The following is a 16,580-nucleotide window of genomic DNA, read 5'->3' as shown; positions in this document are numbered from 1 at the left end:
CACAGCATTTGGCTGAATCTAGCAAAGCTAATCCTTTTTGGCCTATTGCAGAGTGTGTTAGTCAGTGGAGTAGCCTATCTGTGTTGCAAGATATACCACCTGTGTATAGAATACCAATTTTTTTACTGCACCTAGTGAAGTAAAATCTTTTGGGCATAGCATCATTCTATTAGTCCATCTATACTGACCTCCATCAGGTTGCAAACTGAATCTAATTTTTTTCTGCATCTAGCTCTGAAAAAATATTTGGCCTTCTAGCAGTGTGTGGGACTTGTTCTATTAGTCCACCTATACTGACCTCCATCAGGTTGCAAACTGAATATATTTTTTTCTGCATCTACCTCTGAAAAAATATTGGACTTCTAGCTGTGTGTGGGACTTGTTGTATTAGTCCATCTATACTGACCTCCATCAGGTTGCAAACTGAATATATTTTTTTCTGCATCTACCTCTGAAAAAATATTGGGCTTCTAGCTGTGTGTGGGTCTTGTTCTATTAATCCATCTATACAGACCTCCATCAGGTTGCAAACTGAATATAATTTTTTTCTGCATCTAGCTCTGAAAAAATATTTGGCCTTCTAGTAGTGTGTGGGACTTTCTCTGTTAGTCCATCTATACTGACCTCCATCAGGTTGCAAACTGAATATATTTTTTTCTGCATCTACCTCTGAAAAAATATTGGGCTTCTAGCTGTGTGTGGGTCTTGTTCTATTAATCCATCTATACTGACCTCCATCAGGTTGCAAACTGAATATAATTTTTTTCTGCATCTAGCTCTGAAAAAATATTTGGCCTTCTAGTAGTGTGTCGGACTTTCTCTATTAGTCCATCTATACTGACCTCCATCAGGTTGCAAATTAAAAATAATTTTTATCTGCATCTACAGTACCTCTGAAAAAATATTTGGGCTTCTAGCTGTGTGTGGGACTCGTTGTATTAGTCCATCTATACTGACCTCCATCAGGTTGCAAACTGAATATATTTTGTTCTGCATCTACCTCTGAAAAAATATTGGGCTTCTAACTGTCTGTGGGTCTTGTTCTATTAATCCATCTATACAGACCTCCATCAGGTTGCAAACTGAATATAATTTTTTTCTGCATCTAGCTCTGAAAAAATATTTGGCCTTCTAGTAGTGTGTGGGACTTTCTCTGTTAGTCCATCTATACTGACCTCCATCAGGTTGCAAACTGAATATATTTTTTTCTGCATCTACCTCTGAAAAAATATTGGGCTTCTAGCTGTGTGTGGGACTTGTTGTATTAGTCCATCTATACTGACCTCCATCAGGTTGCAAACTGAATATATTTTTTTCTGCATCTACCTCTGAAAAAATATTGGGCTTCTAGCTGTGTGTGGGTCTTGTTCTATTAATCCATCTATACAGACCTCCATCAGGTTGCAAACTGAATATAATTTTTTTCTGCATCTAGCTCTGAAAAAATATTTGGCCTTCTAGCAGTGTGTGGGACTTGTTCTATTAGTCCACCTATACTGACCTCCATCAGGTTGCAAATTCAAAATAATTTTTTGTATGCATCTAGCTCTGAAAAAATATTTGGCCTTCTAGCAGTGTGTGGGACTTTCTCTGTTAGTCCATCTATACTGACCTCCATCAGGTTGCAAATTAAAAATAATTTTTATCTGCATCTACAGTACCTCTGAAAAAATATTTGGGCTTCTAGCTGTGTGTGGGACTTGTTGTATTAGTCCATCTATACTGACCTCCATCAGGTTGCAAACTGAATATATTTTTTTCTGCATCTACCTCTGAAAAAATATTGGGCTTCTAGCTGTGTGTGGGTCTTGTTCTATTAATCCATCTATACAGACCTCCATCAGGTTGCAAACTGAATATAATTTTTTTCTGCATCTACCTCTGAAAAAATATTGGGCTTCTAGCTGTGTGTGGGACTTGTTGTATTAGTCCATCTATACTGACCTCCATCAGGTTGCAAACTGAATATATTTTTTTCTGCATCTACCTCTGAAAAAATATTGGGCTTCTAGCTGTGTGTGGGACTTGTTCTATTAATCCATCTATACAGACCTCCATCAGGTTGCAAACTGAATATATTTTTTTCTGCATCTACCTCTGAAAAAATATTGGGCTTCTAGCTGTGTGTGGGACTTGTTGTATTAGTCCATCTATACTGACCTCCATCAGGTTGCAAACTGAATATATTTTTTTCTGCATCTACCTCTGAAAAAATATTGGGCTTCTAGCTGTGTGTGGGACTTGTTGTATTAGTCCATCTATACTGACCTCCATCAGGTTGCAAATTGAATATAATTTTTTTCTGCATCTAACCCAGCCAATAGTTTTGGCCTAATACCACAGTTTGGCCACTCAGCTCTGCTCGGTTACCATCCATTGTTTTTTTGTGCAAACAACTCCAGAGTTGTGAATTAGTTAACCACCAAAATGAGTGGAAAAAGGCCTGCTGCTGGTGGAAAGGGGAATAGGCGTGTTGGGAAGGGGAAAAAAGGTTGTGTCCGTGGGGTAGGTGTTAAAGCAACAGTAACATCTGCAGAAGAAAGACCATCTTCCAGCCAAACTAAAATGTCTACTTCTTTTAGCGGACAATGTGATAAGATCCCTTTCTTACGGCCACGCCAATCGCTACAAATTCCAGATGAGGCACAAAAACAGCAGGTGCTTCAACGGATATCAAGTGCTCCTTTAAGTGGGCTCTCCTCCACATCAACTTCAACATCACAAATACTCCAGTCCTCAAAGGTGTCACCCAAATCGCACTTGCTTCCTCACAGCTCCCAAATCTCCAGCTGCCCGTCTGAGTATGAGGTAGAACAGATGGTTGAGTCTGCAGAGCTGTTTACTCATACTATAGCCTGGGAATCAGAGGTCGACTCCAGCGCTTCTGTGAATCCAGACGAGGAAATGATCTGCACTGATGCCCAGAATCTTTATGAGTCGGATCCAGGACCAGACGCAGAAGGTTCTGACCATAATGTAGACCCTCATTCCCAAACTGTAACTCCTGTTGGTGGAGACAATGAGGAAGACGATGATAAGACTCAAATACCTGATTGGAGCGACAACTTTAGTTTTTTGTCAGGGCAGGAACAGGTTGGCTCTGAGGACGACAGGTGTGATAACACACAGGGTGATGATGATGAGGTTGGAGATCCCACTTACTGTCAACCCACAGTCAGCCAAGAGATGAGGTCAGCAGAGGAGGTGGAGGAAGATGCTAGTGACGACGAGGTCAGGTTGCGCCTTCCTGGACAGAGACGTAGTACTGGAAGCACGTCAACAACTGCATCCTCAAACACAACTCTGCCTCTCACCACAAGTCGTGGTGGCTCTTCAGGTCGCATGGGTGCTAAGCCTTGCATAGCCTGGGCATTTTTTCAGATCGATAAAGATGACCCAACTCGTGTTATCTGTAACATTTGTCAGCAAAAGCTAAGTAGGGGCCAAAAAATACATAGTTTGAGTACTTCATGCATGAACCGGCACATGGACATGAAGCATAAGTTGCAGTGGGAAGCTCAGTGTGCTACAATGCGGCCTAGCCGGCCGGGCCAACCACCGTCTGCCATATCTTGTGCATCCGCGGCCTCTTCATCCTCTGTGACTGGGGGGACAGCAGTCACACCTGTTTTGGGGCGCAGACCTGCCACCTCTTTACCCGCAACAGCCAGCGTGATTGGCAGGTCATCATTTTCTTTGGAGGTGGTAACACCAGCTGGTGTTGAGCGCTGTCCGACATCGATAGCACCACCTTTGGATCAAGGCAACCTAACATGTCCGCCTGCATCTTCCTCACAGACCGGCAGTTTGCCGGGGATACCCTTATCAACCCCGTCTAAGCACAATAGCCAGCCCTCGGTCCCTCAGATGTGGACAAGTAAAAGACCATTTCCTCCTAGCCATGAGAAAGCTAAGAGGTTGAATTTCACCATCTGCAAGCTCTTGGCTACAGAAATGCTGCCTTTCCGCCTGGTGGACACAGAGGATTTTCGAGACCTTATGTCCGTCGCAGTGCCCCAGTACCAGATGCCCAGTCGGCACTACTTCTCAAAGAAAGGTGTGCCTGCGCTCCACCAGCATGTCGCACACAACATCACCGCTTCTTTGAGAAACTCTGTGTGTGACAGGGTGCATTTCACCACAGACACTTGGACGAGTAGGCATGGACAGGGGCGTTACATGTCGCTGACTGGGCACTGGGTAACTATGGTGACAGCAGGACAAGGGGCTGCTGTCCAAGTCTTGCCGTCCCCACGAGTTGTGCGTCAATCCTCTTTATGTCAAAGTTCCTCCACTGCTTCTGCCTCCTCAACCTCCTCTCGGTCTTCCACCTGCACCCAAAGCCTGTCTGGTCATGCCACAAGCTTTCTAACTGCGCAGAAGGGATCCTGCACACCTCCTTACTATGCTGGCAGTAGGGCTCAACGTCATCAGGCGGTTTTTACTTTGAAATGTCTGGGAAATGTGAGTCACACAGCTGAGGAGTTGTGGTCAGCTCTGGAGAACCAATTTCATGAATGGCTGTCTCCACTGGACCTGAAACCAGGGAAGGCCGTGTGCGACAATGCTGCAAACCTGGGTGCGGCCCTTCGCCGGGGCAATGTCACACACGTGCCTTGTATGGCTCACGTGTTGAACCTGGTTGTCCAGCAATTTTTAGCCCACTATCCCAGACTAGATGGCCTTCTGCAGAGGGCACGGTCGCTGTGTGCTCACTTCCGCCGTTCGCATCCCGCAGCTCAGCGACTTACATCTCTACAGAAGTCGTTGGGCCTGCCACTTCACCGGCTAAAATGCGATGTGCCTACCCGGTGGAATTCAACTCTGCACATGTTGCAGCGACTGTGGCAGCACCGACAAGCCCTGGTGCAATACGTTCTGACGTATAGCCTGGGCCAACGAGATCCAGAGGTGGGGCAAATCACGCTGGAGGAGTGGTCTCAGATCAGGGACCTATGCACCCTTCTGCACAGTTTTGAAATGGCGACGAAGATGTTTAGTGCTGATGATGCCATTATCAGCATGACTATTCCGGTGATTTACATGCTGGAGCACATGTTAAACAGAATTCGGAGTCAGGTGGTGGCACAAGAGGAGGTGGAGGAAGTAGAGGAGGAGGAGTTGTATGCGGAAGGGCTAACATCTGCAAGGTCCAGACGGTCGGCAGCACCAAGGCGGCAGGCATGTGAGGGTGGGGGAGATGGTTTTACCAGGGCGCATGGTAGCAGCCAAACTAGTGAGGAAGGTGCAGGAGCCCAGGAAGAAGTGGAGGACGAACTGATGGAAGACTCATCAGATGAGGGAGACCTTGATCACATTTCTGTTGTGCGAGGTTGGGGGGAGAGGACAGAGGAAGGAAGCATGATTGTTACCTCGCCACCAACACAACAGGGACTTGGTGCTCCTGGATGCGCAACACACATGAGTGCCTTCTTGCTGCACTACCTGCAACATGACCCTCGAATTGTGAGAATTAGAAATAATCCTGACTACTGGGTTGCCACACTGTTAGATCCCCGGTACAAAAGTAAATTTGCCGAAGAAAGGGATGCACGCATGCAGGAGTATCAGCAGAGACTGTTGCAGAATCTTACATGTGCTTTTCCACAAAACACCAGTGGTGCACGTAGTGAATCTCACAGTTCCAACTTGCCAACCGTGGGACCGTCAAGTGTTCAGCACTCAAACCGTAACAGAACCACAGTATCTGCTGGTAACATCAATTTTGCGGAATCATTTCACCACTTTTTTAGCCCATCCTTTGCAAGGCCACAGGAGACAAGAAGTCTGACACATAGTCAACGCCTAGAGACGATGGTACAGGAGTATCTCCAAGTAAACATTGAAGCCACGACTGTGTCACTGGACCCTTGCTCTTTTTGGGCTTCCAATCTGGATAAATGGCCGGAGCTAGCCACTTACGCCTTGGAGATCTTGTCATGCCCCGCAGCCAGCGTTCTGTCTGAACGTGTGTTCAGCGCTGCTGGTGGTGTGCTGACAGATAAGCGCACGCGGCTCTCCACTGATAATGTAGACAGACTCACGTTCATAAAGATGAACAAATCATGGATCCGAAACGACTTTTCTACCCCTGTGTCATCCTGGGGAGAGTAAAAGCTTGATGATTGGTTAAAATCACCCTACCAACCGTTTTAAGCTTTCAAATTACTAATCATGTTTATCTGTATCTTGACTGGAAAATAATTTGGGCTTTGTAGCAGTGTGCAGCACTGATCCTATTAGGCCATCTATAATAAGCTCCACCAGATTTAAAATTAAAAATAATTTTTAGCTGCATCTAGCCCGGAAAATAATTTTGGGGCTCCGAGATGCGCAAGACACATAAGTGCCTTCTTGCTGCACTACCTGCAGCATGACCCTCATATTGTCAGAATTCGAAGTAATCATGACTACTGGGTTGCCACACTCTTAGATCCCCCAAACTTTTCGATCAACGTTTTCATTTTAATAAAGACCAAAAAAATGGTCATTTTTGAAATTATAAGCATTAGCAGGTTGTTAGAAACTGAAATCAAACAGTTTTCAACTCAAAACTTTATTCTAGGTGATGTTACATTTTCACATAGGACCCCTTGTTCGAAAGGAGCTTCTGAACTCTCTCGTCCATTGAATTTGTCAGGTTTTGGATGGTTTCTGCTTCAATTGTTTTGCATGAGGACAGAATACCCTCCCAGAGCTGTTGCTTAGATGTGAACTGCCTCCCGCCATCATAGACACTCCTTTTAATGATGCTCCAAAGGTTCTGAATGGGGTAGAGGTCAGGGGAGCATGGGGGTCACACCATAAGTTTGTCCCCTTTTATGCCCATATCAGCCAGAGATGCAGATGTTTTATGTGCAGCATGAGATGGTGCATTATCATGCAGAAAAATGATCTTGCTGTGAAATACACGGTTCTTCTTCTTGAACCATGGCAGGAAGTGCTGTTTGAGAAAATCCACATACATTATGGAGTTCATCTTTAGCGCCTTCAGGGATCCTAAAGGGGCCGACAATCTCTCTCCCCATGATTCCAGCCCAAAACATTACTCCACCTCCTCCTTGTTGGCGCTGTAGCCGTGTTTGCGTGGGGTGTCCATCAACCAGCCATCCTCCACTCCATCCATCTGGACCATCGAGCGCTGCACGGCACTCATCCGTGAACAAAACAGTTTTGAAATCAGTCTTCATGTAATGTTTGGCCCACTGGAGCCGTTTCTGCTTCTGTGAAGTGGATAGAGGAGGTCGACAGGATGGCGTATGCACAGCTGCAAACCTCTGAAGGACCCTGCATCTTGTTGTTCGGGGGACGTTGGAGGCACAAGCAGCTTCAAAAACTTGTCTGCTGCTATGACAAGGCTTTTTTGCCGCTGCTCTTTCAACCTGACGTAATTGCCTGTAGGAAAGAGTCCTCAATTTGCCCTTATCAGCACGCACACGTGTGTACTGTGAATCAGCTACATACTTCTTGATTGCCAAGACACTTCATCCTGATCATCGCACAATGTTGATTGTAGTCATGCCTTGACCTAAACACTCCACAATTTGTTGCTTCTCAGCAGCCGACACATCCTTTTTCTTTCCCATTTTGGCAGAAAATGTAGGCTGCTTAATAATGTGAGAGAGCCTTCTTAAGTAGTCTTGCCTTTCATTGGACACACCTGCCAAACTAATTAGCACAGGTGTCTGCAATTGCTTACAGTGATATAAAGAGCCCTGACACACATCACCATCAATGAGTTTAACTGACAAACAAACAAATTCTTCCCTTATCACTCCTAAACACTTTTTGCATAATAATTTGGAACGCAGTGTACATGTGCTTTTCCACAAAACACCAGTGGTTCACGTAGTGAATCTTACAGTTCTAACTTGCCAACCGTGGTCTGTATGGAATTGTTCAATAAAGGGCCCAAAATTAAGATAACATAGATGGGAGAGGTCTCTATGAATAGGAATTCCTAAGTATTTGATACCCTGTGAGGGCCAGGCAAAGGGAAAGTTGGACTGGATGGAATCCTATATGGATTTGGGGAGGGAGACATCGAGGGCCTCAGACTTCGCTGCATTGATTTTAAAATTTTACCATGTGACAAAGTGATCTATTTCAGCCATAACAGCAGGGATGGATATATGTGATTGAGTGATATATACTAGGACATCATCAGCAAATAGAGAGCACTTGTACTCGGTGCCTCCCACCTCAATCCACCTAATATTGGGGTTATGGCGAATTGATGAGAGCAGGTGCTCCGTCACTAGGATGTATAAGAGAGGGGACAGAGGACATCCCTGCCTTGTCCCATTGGTGATTGTGAAAGGTGATGAAAATGTTCTGACGCACCCCCTGGGCCTTGGGACACCCGGAGCCGGACCCTTTTTGGTGGATGCTGGTGGTTGTAGTCTTCGTGGCAGCGACCCGGTTCCGTGGCTCAGGGCGGTCAAACCAGTGGCGGAACTATTTATGTGGTTTTGATGTTTAAATGTCCGACTATGCCACCCGTGGATTGCGGTCAGAGTGAACCGCCGCTACAGGGCAGACCGCTGAGGCTGGTGTTGTGGGTGCAGCAGAGCGTAGCATAACTCCCCACGGGAGGAGTATAGCCTCAGGGCAGTGTATGCGGAGGATGGGGGTGATGGTGCAGGGCAGCAGCAGTAACGACACGGAGTCAGTGATGCAGTCCAGGGCCTTTACTCACAGTTCTTATTATCCAGACCACGTCTGCAGGTAACGGCTGCCCACGTCGTACTGTGCTCACCAGGTGAGGGGCTCAGACAACTCCCAGATAACTTTGGAGCACTTCACAGGACCCCCTTTGTGTGTCCTTTGTCTGGCCTTTCTTACCAACACTTCTGTCCGGCTGCCTCGGGCCTCCTCTTGATAAACTTGGCGCCAGTTTCCCTGACCCTATGTGGTGCCTTCCTAGCGGGTGTAGCGAGGGGCTGCGCCACATAAAATGTCAGAGCCTCCGGTTTCTAGCTGAGGGTCGTTTCCTGCCTCCACTAGTTCGGGGACCGGTCTCCCCCTTTGGCCTGACCCCTCCACGCAGGTGGATTCGGGCGTGCGGTGGCGACTCGCCCGTCCGCACCCCTGGGATCCCTTCATTCCTCGTTCCTGGAGCCTTCTCCGCTCCTCTTCCTTCCTTCTCCCTCTTCCAGGCCTGGGCCTCTGTTACTAGGCCCGCCTCCGGAGCAGAGCTCATGCAGAGCCCCTGCTCCCTGCCACTTCTGCTCAGACTTCTCTGCACTGAACTAAGATGGTGCCCACCTTTTATACTCCCTTCTCAATGCACCCAGGAACTGCTTCCTCCCTGCTCCTGCACTACAGGGTTCCCCTTCCTCAGTGTTCCCTCCCCCCACTCCAGCCAGGGACAGGGACTGTCGTGCCAATCTCAGGGGCATATTGGTCGCCCTGCCCCACGGCAATGTGGTGTAATGGATGCAGGTGTCGGGTCCTGATCCACACTCCATCCTTACCTGAGAGTGAGATATCACACCTCTGGGTGAGGTGCAATACGTCTGTAGCAACCGAGCCCTCAGGGTGCTACAGTTCCATTTATCTTCAGCCTAGGTGACGTATTGCGATACAGGGCCGTGATTTTGGCTATAAAAGGGTCCCCTAGACCCCTACCCCAAGCTTTTTAAGAGAATCATATATGGCGTGTCAGGAGACTCTATGGAATGCTTTCTCAGCATCCAACGAGAGTATCTAATTACAAATTTTTAACTGCATCTAGCCCAGGAAATACTTTGTGCCTAGTAGCAGTGTCTGCTAGTCAGCGGATTATCCCGGCTGTTAAGCAAGCTACACCACCTGTAGTTTAGACACTTAATTTTTTCAAAGGAAATGCTTCGGGACCATGGGATACTCAGTGAAGAGCATCAGGAGGCACCCCAAGTCATAGGGGGTGGGACTGGCAGTAGGATGCCTTGCGGTGGACAGCCGAGCTCGATCCTTATAAAAGCTTTTTAACTGCAGCAGCTTTAGTGGACGCTACTGGAGCTGGAATTACGCGGCTGCTGGCATGAGACTTGCCCTCCAATAGATCCTTGTAAATGGATTTAAAGTGTATTCATTCAAATTAGAGAGACAATTTAAATTAAAAAGCTTAGAGCTGCCTCCACCACAGGGGGGCTCGCTCGACCCACCAGCGGACAGGCACCAGTATTGGGAGAGGGGGGCTGGCCATCAGGGTTCACTGCGGCTCTGGCACAAACCCAGCGACACGGAGGTGGCACGGGCAGGAGCGGACTGGCCGTGTCGGCTTCTCACTTTTTGGATTTTAGAAGGGCATGACATGCCTATATCTGTGTCTCCCCCTCCTTTTACTCCTCCACCTCTTTTATTTTCGCATGACTATATGTACTTGTCACTTTTCCATGTGTTAGTTATGTCTTCTGAGCAGTTTGTCAGCTTTTGGACACCTTTGAAGGTGTTTTCTATGTGTTTCTATGTGTTTTTGTTTGCCTGCCATTGGTTTTAACGGTGTTCGAAGGTGTTCGACGAACAGTTCGACGAACAGTTCGGCGAACACATGGGTGTTCGACGAACCGAACCGAACTCGAACACTACGGGGGTGGCTCAACACTACTGTGGTGTCTCCTGAGTGATAAAAGTTATTGCAGGAAAATTGGCCAAGTGTCTCCTTCTCTTCCTGGAGCCTAACCCTCAGTTATTCCCTCACAGTGATTTGGTGAAAACGACACTATAGATTTTGATGCAATTGTTGAGCAAAATCCAAAATGGGTCCAAAAAACTGCATCAAAATCAGCAGTGGTGTTTTTGGCAAAAACACTTTGCGTGAAACCAGTGTAATATTTTACAATTCTATAAGGAATTGGACACTTATTCAGTTTGGGTAACCTGAAGTCACATAAAAGTGGTCAAAATAATCTGTATCTAGTAAACAATTAACTATTAATATCTAGAAAAAACTGATTTGCGATGAATGGCCGGAGTAAAGCAAGATGATAACATAGTCTAAGTTAAGTCCCCCGTTTATGTATGGACCAGATTTTTTGCAGTCCGTAAACTAATTATTTTTTTTAATGTAAACATAATTTTACAGGCTCGTACAAGTAACTTATTGTGTCATTACATCTCCTGTGGCAGGAAAGAGTTGTAATGTAGAAAAAAGTTCCCAACTTCCTGTGGGTCCAGTTACTTCCTCTCATAAATATTACATTTTACTTATCAGTTTCACCTACGTATGAGGGGACTTTCACATTTAAATATAGGATCCACCTACAATGAAAGCAAAATATAGTCTCAACAATGGAATTAGGATATAACAACACCTTAACAAAAACTTCCATTACAAACATCCCACACCTTAAGGAATAGTATATAATGCAAGGAGAAGATCACAGAATGTATCCACAAAGGCAAAGACATAAGAGAAGTCATCATGAGAGCAGCCTGTCTGATTGTGCTTGTGGCTCTAGCACTGCAAGTCTCCGGTTTCTCAATCTGTAAGTATTTCTACAAACCAATGATGCAAAACACTTATATAAATTGTCCTTTTCTGTCTGCAATACATTGATTTTGGAGCAGTAATTACTAAGTACTAATTAATTCACAGATTGTATGATTAAGAATGTATTTTCTAAACCGGCCCCCTTCGATACACTGCAGAGTTGGACGGTAACCCTAGGCAATGAGCAGTAAAATATAGGATTGAAAATACCTATGTACTTGTGAACAGAGAGGATTTTAGTGAGAGGCAAATTGCAAAGTTGCTTGTTTCACATGTATTGGGTAGCTATATTTGTTTCTTACTCTGTTCAACTCCAATTCATAGGGTTCAAGTCCCCTGCCTATTGGTCAGTGGAGACCCTAGCAGTGATATTCAAGCCTATCTATCATTTAACACCTATCCAGGTCATTGTTTATGTAAACTACAATACCCCTTTAAGGCTCTGTTCATAGATGCTTCATTGTACAGCACATCCAAACTGTGCTCAATGGAAACCACTGACTAATAATAGGGTCCATCACAAATTCTCTTGGCAATAATACTGCTGCATGCTGAGTGTTCAATTGTAGCCACGGTCACAAAAAGATTGGACAAATATCTATATATTAATCGATAATATAATTCACCCATTTGACACACAGTAGTTGAGCTAAATTGCCTGAGACTAAGCGAATAGTTGTAAATGTTAGATGCATTCAACTTAACTGGTGTCAAACTAAAAATATTTCTATGTAGAAAAAAAATGTTTCCTGTTTGGAGATGTATTTCTCAAATTGAAAAGCAACAAGACTTTGTCAGTGAAATGACTGTCTTTTCAGTTTTGTTATAGCAGTATTTTTATCTTCACAAATTATCACACATTAAAGTAATGCATTATCTATCGCCGACTAATATATTAACGCTTAGTGAAATTAGCAGACATAGTTAAAGGACTATTTCCACAATGGCGATATACAAAGTACAATATATGCATGACTATTCTTAAGATACAATACAAGCCCAACATAAAGTTTATCTTTTGTACCTTTGTGTCTTTTTTCATCTCCTCCTGCCCCTTTGTAAAGCTACAATTCCCAGCAGCACACTGCTTCTTCTGAGTGCTGCAGGCCCCATCCTCTGCTTTCCTGTGTGCTTCCTAATAGAAATAGATGAATGACGTTACCATTGATGGTTTTCAATGTAATGACTGTTATGCACTATTTGACCAAAATTCATTATCATTTACAAAGTCCATATTTTATTGATGGTTCTTAGGGATCTTCATGGCATGCTCATGCTTTCCTCTGCATAGCAGAACTGAGCATAGAATAGCTAACCTGTACTACAACACAGCTTTCAGGGCAATCAAGATTCTGTGAGGTACTCTGGGAAATGTTTTATTACACAGGGTCTTAGGTGCAGGTGTTTTTTTATGAATTAGGGTCATTAAGTGCAAACACAGCTGGTTTCAGTGGGATTTTCAGCATAGCATAACTGAGCTATACCACGACATGCTTTATTAAACAAGGTCAAAAGGTGCATCTGAGCATGCTATACTGAAAGTATTAGAATTACTAGATGATGGATACAGTGGCAATGCAGAGTAATGAGAGCCCTGGTGGGGCATCATTAGGGGGTGATAGCTGCAAATAAGTGCAGATTTCAAAATATGCTGTATTGGTGAAAATAATTCATTCTGTATACAGTACAAGAGTGTGCAAAGCAGTCATCAAAGCAAAAGGTGGCTACTTTGAAGAACCTAGAATATAAGACATATTTTCAGTTGTTTCACACTTTTTTGTTAAGTATATAATTCCACATGTGTTAATTCATAGTTTTGATGCCTTCAGTGTGAATGTACAATTTTCAAAGTCATGAAAATACAGAAAAATCTTTAAATGAGAAGGTGTGTCCAAACTTTAGGTCTGTACTGTATATAGAAAACTAAGACAACGTTATGTTTTTGGGAATAACCCTTTAAACCAGTATTATTTGTTTGGACTACCTCTATCTTGTCACACTTTTATTGGTTACTTTTACCCTTTTTAATCTTTCTTTTCATTTGTACTTGGCATTTCTATTTTAGATACAGGCAGCAACATCTTAACATGCTGTAAAAGTGCCATCAATCGCCTTAATTCTGAAAACATAAAAAGCTATAACAGGACTGATGATAAGGCTTGTACAAACAAGGCATTTATGTAAGTATAATACATAAAAGTATATATATAACTATTCTGTACATTGAGAAGGATACATCTTCATATGGCTTATAGCTATAAAAGCTTTTCATGCTAATCGTTTTTCATTCATTATAAATGGTTTGGTCAAAATAGTTCAATTCATTCATCATTACGGAAAGAGGGGAAATAATGAGAGATGGATAGAGGTTATAGATCTCATGTGTAATAGGCCATATTGTACTTTTGATCAATTGAAATAGAATTTTATACCTGGATATTACAAAAAAACTTCTTTAAAGAAAACCTATTTTTTTGGCTGTCAAACCACCACGGCTACCATCAGCAAGCGCATCATCCCACGCCTTGCACTAAAGCATGATTAACTTGCGCTAACTAGGTTAGCCCAAAGATGGAAAGTACTGGATTCGCTAGGCATGTGCATGATGTTCTTAGGAATGTCAATCAAGCTATACTTGGCAGGATAAGGATACAGCAAGCTTGATTTGGGGCACACGTCTCCAACACGTCTCCAACTCCTTCACTTCAAACCAGAAATTTGTACACGGAGACCAATTTACTGTATACAAATGTCTGTTTTAGGAAAATTTAGGCCTCTGCTGGAGCTAGGAAACATTAATATAGAGAGTACTAGCTCAGCAGTGGATGATAGTGGTGATGGTTTGGGGACAAAAACACCTAACAAGTTCCCTATAAAGCATTACTGTAATGCAGGAGAGGGAAATTAGTAAGTGTTTTGGTCTGTTGATAATGTTGCTAATTTCTTACAGAATATAACTGTGAGTAGGGTTCTTTTAAAGCATTTTTCCTACTAAATACATTTATCACCTGAATGATATAGCGGTTCTGTCAATAAATGAAGTGAATGAAGCGTTTGTTGAGCATACGTACAATGCTCCATATACACATTGACATCGCGACCCCATTTCTTGAAATGAATGAGGGTCCATATAGCTAGACCCATAGTGATTTTACAGTCACTCCCTATCCTACTGGAAAAATGATAAATGTGTTTAGAGGGAAACTCCATTTTGAATTCTAGTACAACGTGGATTTTGCTGCAGGTTATTTGCAGAATTGCCACAAAATTCGGGAATAAAAACATTTCCGGTAACTTGAATTAAAATTACATCCAGAGATGTAATGTTAAGCTCATGGAGATCAATGCAAAGTCTATAACAAGCCCCCCCTATATCTGATGCCCCCTTATGTGGCAAAGGCCCAGTCCACATTAAATGATCCTTACCAGAGCTGTTTGGTACTTTGCAGTGCCAACCCCGACCATTGCAGCACTTACACTACAGCTGATCCTGACAGTCTTTGTGGACAAGCTGTCGGCATGTGATTACTGCAGCCAAACACTCGCCTGAACGATCACATACTATACTAGTGGCATAACTACTTAGCACTAAGCCATGATACCAGTAAGAACAGCAGATGACCTCTGCAGCCAATCACTTGCATGATTACTAAGTCAAGAGTGCCACTGAATGACTGCAGTGCTGTCAGGTTGTCAATAAAGACCGACAAGCATCTCCAGCGCGTCTGTGCTAGGGATTAAAGAGGTGAGAAATGTTTCTGTAATTTCATTTGCAGCTTTTTTTTTTTTTAAATCACACAACACCTTCAAAAGCTTTGTCATAATGACAGGTTCTTTTTAATGCTATGCATGTTTTTTTAATATAATGATCTTGTTTCTAAATATTCTCCCTCATTTTCACTTTCTTTTAGTGTAGAAATGAAGACGGGTGAAAAATGGTGTTTTAACGCAGCATCCAAAAATGTTTATTCAGCAATTAAGAAATTTGACAGCAAAAAAACTCAAAAAACTGAAAAAAATTAGCGGCATGCGAATGAGGTCTCCATAGCAAGACGTCAACTGGACGGATAGCATTTTACGCTGCACCTCTTCCTGTGTAACTGCATATTTTGTTCTTATTTTCCATTTAGGAAAAATTAAGCTAAAAACTAAATGCAACACTTTCCAGAACAGTATAGTAAGCTAAAAAAGATTGTAGATAATAAAAAATAATCAAAAACCTAGACAAACTTTTTTTGTAACTGACACGTTTAATGTGCCCAGTTTCTCTACTGGTATTTATTGTTTGTAGATTGATTTTAACTTATTTTACCTGTCCATGCTTCTGTTTGATTGTACTCAAAATAAAGTATATATATCTACTGTTTGATTCTAAGATTTTCATATGGATTTTTTTGAGGGAGGGGGAGTAATTTTTAGTGTACTTACTTACTTATATTAATCTGCGCTCCAATACTGAAAATACTAATTACCGTATTTTTCGGACTATAAGACGCACCGGACCATAAGACGCACCTAGGTCTTAAAGGAGGAAAATAGGAAAAAAAAATGTTAGCAAAAAATGTGGTCATGATGCCCTGTTATGGGGGAGGGGATCTGCTGCTGACACTGGTATTGGGGTAATGTCCCCCAATTCTGTTAATATCCTCCATCCTGGTATGTATGACCCCTCCTTCCTGGTATAAGTGGCCCCCATCCCATCCTGGTATACCTGGCCGTCATCCCCATCCTGGTATGCATGGCACCCCTTTATCCCCCATCCTGGTATGCATGGCACCCCTTTATACCCCATCTTGGTATTCATGACACCCCTTGATTCCCCATCCTGGCATGCATGGAATCCCTTTATCCCCCATCCTGGTATGCATGGCACCCCTTGAGCCCCCATCCTGGTATGCATGGCACCCTCTGAGCCCCCATCCTGGTATGCATGGCACCCCTTGAGCACCCATCCTGGTATGCATGGCACCCTCTGAGCCCCCATCCTGGTATGCATGGCACCCCTTGAGCCCACATCCTGGTATGCATGGCACCCTCTGAGCCCCCATACTGGTATGCATGGCACCCCTTGAGCCCGCATCCTGGTATGCATGGCACCCCTTGA

General features: G+C 43.7%; 1 long non-coding RNA gene across 1 annotated transcript; it reads left to right on the top strand.

The window, feature by feature from the left end:
• Nucleotides 1-11,169: 11,169 nt before the first annotated feature.
• Nucleotides 11,170-15,761, top strand: LOC141252583 (uncharacterized). The gene is made up of 3 exons (XR_012313972.1): nucleotides 11,170-11,471; nucleotides 13,542-13,656; nucleotides 15,388-15,761. It is a non-coding gene; the product is annotated as an uncharacterized lncRNA (long non-coding RNA).
• Nucleotides 15,762-16,580: the final 819 nt, after the last annotated feature.

Source organism: Phyllobates terribilis, unplaced genomic scaffold (assembly GCF_046119375.1).
Source record: "Phyllobates terribilis strain yellow unplaced genomic scaffold, ASM4611937v1 Scaffold_2__4_contigs__length_985480577, whole genome shotgun sequence".
Classification (NCBI taxonomy): domain Eukaryota; kingdom Metazoa; phylum Chordata; class Amphibia; order Anura; family Dendrobatidae; genus Phyllobates; species Phyllobates terribilis.
The sequence above is the reverse complement of the archived record's forward strand: the minus strand, read 5'-3'. Positions and strand labels throughout refer to the sequence as shown.